We start from the raw sequence: 6,000 nt of genomic DNA on the forward strand, positions 1-6,000 counted from the left end.
AATTTAGACTAGAAAAAAACATTAAATAAAACTAAGAAAATCTGAATAAAAGATGAACTTTAGTTAGTATGAGTATATCTATAGTGGCTCATTAATTGTAACAAAGATCCATACTTATGTTAGATCTTAGTAATAGGGGAAACCAAGTTTGAAGTAAGTGGGGAATCTCTGTACTATCTACTCAATTTTTCTGTAAATCTAAAACGCTCTAAAAATAACACCTTAAAAAATCAAAGGTATGAAGGCATAGAGATATGAAATTTTGAGTAGTTTCATGTGACTGGAGAGTGTTTTATGTCAAAGAGAGGAAAAGAAAATGGAGTTAGAAGAGGAACCATGGTGTTGTTTTATAACTTGTTGGTTCTGTATGTCATGCTAAGGAATCTGGACTTGATTCTCTGTGGGAATTAGACAATGGCCTCACAGAAATATACATAGGTAAGATTATTGTTTTATTTATGTATTTATTTATTGTTGACAGTATTACAAAGGTCCTCTTTTTTCTCTCATTATCCCCTTCCACCCAGTCCCTGCCTCATCCCAGGCCTTCCCCACACTATTGTCTATGTCCTTGGGCTATGCATATATGCATATATGTTCTTTGGTTAATCTTTTCCCATTTCCCCCATTCACTGAGATTTCTCAGTCTATGCTATGCATCCATACCTCTGGACCTATTCTGTTCATCAATATATCTTGTTCATTAGGTTCCACATATAAATGATATCATGTGATATTTGTCTTGCTCTAACTGGCTTATTTCACTTAGCATAATAATCTCCAGGTCCATCCATGCTGTTACAAAGGTAAACGTTTCTTCTTTTTTATAGCAGCGTAGTATTCCACTGTATAAATGTACCACAACTTTTTATCCATATCTACTGATGGGCACTTGGTCTATTTCCAGATCTTAGATGTTATAAATAACACTGCTATGAACATAAAGGTGCATATATTCTTTCTGATTGGTGTGTTGAGTTTTCTAAAACAATTAAAAGTAAAACTACAGTTTGATTTAGCAATCCCACTTCTTGGAATATATCATAAGAATCCTAAAACACCAATCAGAAATAGGTAAGTTTATAAAATTTCTCCTCAAACTGACCACACAAAAAATGTGTGCCCTGATACTTGTAAACTTTAGCACAGCTCAAAGGGTATGAAGGCTGAATGAGTTTGGTCCTAGTTGTGCAGAAAAAGGAATCAGGATCCATCAACATTCAACACATAGTTGTTGTTGTTATCGTTGTTATGTTTTGTTGTAGTCCTTGACTTTTGTTGTCAAACTGCTAGGCTTTTAAGATACAGCTGTGAACTTAGAGGTCTCATTCTAGCTGTTATTACTTTTCAGTAAAAGATAAAAGAGTTGAACTCACAACTTTGTCTAATAATTATTATAACTACCTAGCATTTAGTTGAATATTTATTATGTGTTAGGCCTTTATACATACTTGTTATTTTTTACCCATTTTTACAACCTCCTGAGAGTTGTTTTTATTTTTTAGACAATGAGACTCAGGCTCATAAAAGTTCAAACTCAAAACATGAGACATGGGAGGACTCTGAAAAGAGAATCAAGAAATCAGTAGAGACAATTTCCCTGCAGCACACCCTAATGTGTTCTTAACCTTAGCTGGATAGATAACTGATGTCCCTGTACTTCGGCCAACTCTGTGCACATTCTGCATAGAGGCTGAGCCAAAGAGTGGTTGGGAATTTCGCCTCCACTTTATGCATTAAAGGTGTGGAGACATTTTATTTTAAAAATTCCCCCTCAGGAGAGCCCTTTAGGTTAATATTTTCTTTTAAAATAAGGTCTCTTTGAATTGAGGAGAGAACCCAATCTGGGCACCAGTATGTAATCAAAATGATGGCTGAACCTACATTATAAGTGAACTATGTCATTTTAACTGACGGACATTTAGTTTTATTTACAGTCGTGTTGACTTTATAGATGCTTGTTTGGGGGCAGACGCTCTGTAGCATGCAAGTGAGAAAAACCAGCCAGGTGTGGAGAATTGGATGAAGCAAAGAACTTCCAGTGCCACTAGTGGCCACACCAGCAAGATAGCCCTTCTGAGAACTGAGAGGACTGTCTGCATACTTTGCTGAGGGATATACAATATAAAGGTCGTCCCTGAACTCCCATGTGAAATCTTCAGTAACCTGTACATTGCTTGAATTGACCGTATGGGACTGGATTCTTAGAGGAGCTTGAAAAGTTCTGTTGCAAGTGACTTTAGCATTAACACAGAAATAGCACATGCAGATGCAGGAGTTGTTGGGTAACTGGAATTCCTGATTAAAATCTAAAGGACTCTTATGCTGAGATTTATCCTTAGCAGACATTGAAATATCAGGCAACAGTTCACAGAACTGTTGTTTCTGATATAAAGTATTCTGTAATATGAGTCAGTTGGCTTTCATGGTTTCCCAGAATAATATTTTATCCGTGCACACCCAAAACAGACATTTACAGTAATATTTCCAAATTTTACATTTCATTTTCATATCTGGAACTTGTGAAGCACTTGTATCCTAATTTCCTGTGATATTTTAGATGACTTTTTTGATATATTTTTCTGAATGTGAAATCAACTTTGGGAATAAATTAAAAATGTATGATTTCAGTCACACTAAATTTTTATCATACTTAAGTAGTTTTCTTCTACATATGTTCTATAATATTATAGTTCTAGGTGAATTTATTAATTGTCTTTGCAGCATTTGTGTTGTGATTTATGGGCTTCATTCTTTAATTTTTTATTTAAATTATGCTGATATATTTCTAATAACGAGCTACCATTGAACTGATGAAATGAATACTACTTAAAATATTATTTCACTATATTGCTATTTGGTAGCATTTTATTTTAAAGATTGCTCTTTTTTCACAATGGGATTGTTATGTACTTTCATTTGTGTACATTTGCCAAATATAAAGTTTTGGTATTAAAAATTATGCTGACTTCATAAATTAAATAGAGAGTATATGTCAGTATAGATTAGCTTATTCTGCGTAAAGAAACAACATTTTGTGGATTATACAGTAGATCTGAAAAAGACCCAAAATTTTACTACATTTTAGTATTATCCATGCTCTTGAAGTTTGTGTGTGTGTGCGCGCGCATGTGTGTGTGACTGCGTGCATGATTTAAGCATCTTGATTTGGTCTGTGACCTTTCTGTTGCATGGTCTCAGGGATAGTTTGCCTCATTTTGTAGAGTAATATGTATTTCTAAAACACAACGCTAGGCCACCTCTTTGCATAGGAAGCCTGGCTTATCCATCTGGGCAAAATAAGTTACTACATGAAGTATTCTGTCAAAAATGTCAATTTACTTCTTATAAACTTGATATCTTAGGCTTAGTTGGAAGAAAGAAAGAGGACAGGATAATTTTAAGTACAAGGGGCAACTCTTCATTGTCAGTGTCTAAGCTTGGAGTGGGAGCGGGAGGAAGGGTATAGCTATTGGCCAAGTTCTACCACTTTTACAATTTTCCTTCAGGTTGGCTCCATACAATACAAATGCTTTAAAAAAGGAAGGAGGCTGTTGGAGATGGGTACCTGGCGGGGAAGCTGGTGGAATCATGTTAAGAAAAAAAAGCTTCCCATTCCTTTGAAGCTCAACTAGATTAATAGCTTTTTAAGGATGTGGTGAAAAGTGTTATCACTTGAAACTTTCTAAACCAGGCTAACAGTGTTAGAAAATATGCTGTAAGGACCTGTTCAAATTTAGCAGGGGAAATACTAAATGACCTAATGGGCTATTTCCTTCTCCAAATTCAATGGTGTTATAATTTATGTATTTTGGCTCAATTAGAGCAGAAGGTCACATAAGGTTTTTAAATCCTGTATTTTTTTTTCTAGGTTCACATAATATCTGCTTTTAAACACTAAATATTTTTAATACTAATACTTTCAGCACTTCTAAAACAAAACTACTATTTACTATAGAGTTTGAAGCATTCTTACAGTTTACTATTAACTTTAATTGACCCTTAAAATGAGGAGCATCCAGCTATAAGACTTATGGTTTATAATGAAAGTATTTTTAAAATGATTGCTTATAAACTATATAACAAAATGTCCAATTTTTGCTTGATTGTTTTATTTTTAAAACAATAACTTTTTACAAAAACAGTTCTATATGAATGTCAGGACAACAAAAGCAAAGTAAAATGTAGACATGAGGCAGTTAAGATATCATTCTAAAATTTACTTCTCTCTTAATGATATGGCTTAAATATATAACTATGTAAAAATATGATGCTATATTTTTACCTTAATTTATCTGAATAGTAGTTTCAATTATAAACTTTATTTAGAATAGATATTATTAGGAGTATATTCCTAATCTTGGAGGGAGAAAGGAGAGGAGGAAGGAAGGAAGGAAGGAAGGAAGGCAGGCAGGCAGGCAGGCAGGCAGGCAGGAAGGAAGGAAGGAAGGAAGGAAGGAAGTCTTAAGTAGTCATTGCATTTTTTTATTTACTCATATTAAACAGATGATGTCTGCTGGTATGGGTTTTCAAATTAATGACTAGGAAAATCACAACTTCCAAGTCCTCAGTTTCTTCATTTATAAAATGTGAAGTGTATTGAATCATCTCTAGGGTCCTTTCCAAGTCCAAATTATCATTACTCTACTAATATAAATAAACCAAATAATGTATCAAAAAATGCCATCAATTTGGGTTACTATTTTCCTTTGGAACAACAATACAACAATAGTAATAACAAATACCAAGCCCTTCTAAGCCCTATGTCCCCTCTAGCTTCTGCCCTATTTCCCTCCTTTCCTCTTAACCAGGAACATGGAAAAGTTACATACACTCTTTTTTTTTTTTTTCATTAACCTACCACTAAATTATTTTTCAATGCACTACAATCTTCGTTCACTAAAACTGTGCCTTTTAAAACCACCAATCACTTTCTAATTCCAAATCCAATGGGCACTTTTAGATTTGATCTTGATTTCTTTATGGTATTTAGTGATGGTGGCCCTGTCTTTCTTTATTGAAACTCTTTCCTCTCTTGACTTCCTTTCCATCTTTTTATTCCTGTAACCTAGTCCTGTATTTAGCAAAGAATAGGTTCTATGTGAATGTTCTTTGAATAAATAAAGGGTTTAAGGTATCATTAAAACACCCCCTTCCCCCAACTTAGTTTTGGTCATATCATCAAAGATATGCTCTTCCTAAACATGACTTAGGTATCCCTCAATTACATTCATAAGGAGGTAGGGTAAATGGTACCTTAGTGACCTTTCTGGTTTTCCTTTTTATAACTCGGGATTTGGGTATTTTTTTCCTACTAGCTCAGCTCCACCTTGGCTCCCTCTCTCTCCAGACTGTTCCAGACCTGGCACTGAATGTTGCTGCTCAGCTTTCATCATCTGCCTGGCCAGTGGAATGTTCCCTCCCTTGGCTGGCTATGGCTCCCTACTTTCATTTTCACCAGGGCACAGCCATTCACCAGCTTTCACTGGAAATACTTTTCCAGACATTCCTGTAGGATAAGTGCCATTTCCATAACTGGCCATTGGATTCATCACTATTTTTTATGCTTCACTATCCTTGACTTTGCCTTTTTCAGCTTCACAACCACAGTAAAGAGGTTCCATTTTTATTGCTTTGCTTTCTCCTTATGCAAAGCAAATGTATTTTATTTAAGTGCTTATCTAAGTGCTTTTTTCCTCAATAAAACCTCCTCTCTCTCCTATTTTCCTTTCTCTTCATATTTCTTCCTCTTGTTATTGTTCTTAGAGATATATCTTGATTTGACAAAAGTTTTAATCATGGACATTCAATTGAAAAATAAATGTATTTAGTTCCCAACCCTAATGATTGGATTTTCTTTTCTAATCTAATTGTTAATTAAAAAAAAAAAAGGTATAGCTATATAGCTATAAGATTGTTGTGAAATCAGGTATTTCATCCTGATCACATTATTTGATAGAAATCCGAATTTGGGACCTGGTCAGTTTAGCTTAGTGGTTA

The sequence above is a fragment of the Molossus molossus genome, unplaced genomic scaffold (assembly GCF_014108415.1).
Source record: "Molossus molossus isolate mMolMol1 unplaced genomic scaffold, mMolMol1.p scaffold_m16_p_8, whole genome shotgun sequence".
Taxonomy (NCBI): Eukaryota; Metazoa; Chordata; class Mammalia; order Chiroptera; family Molossidae; genus Molossus; species Molossus molossus.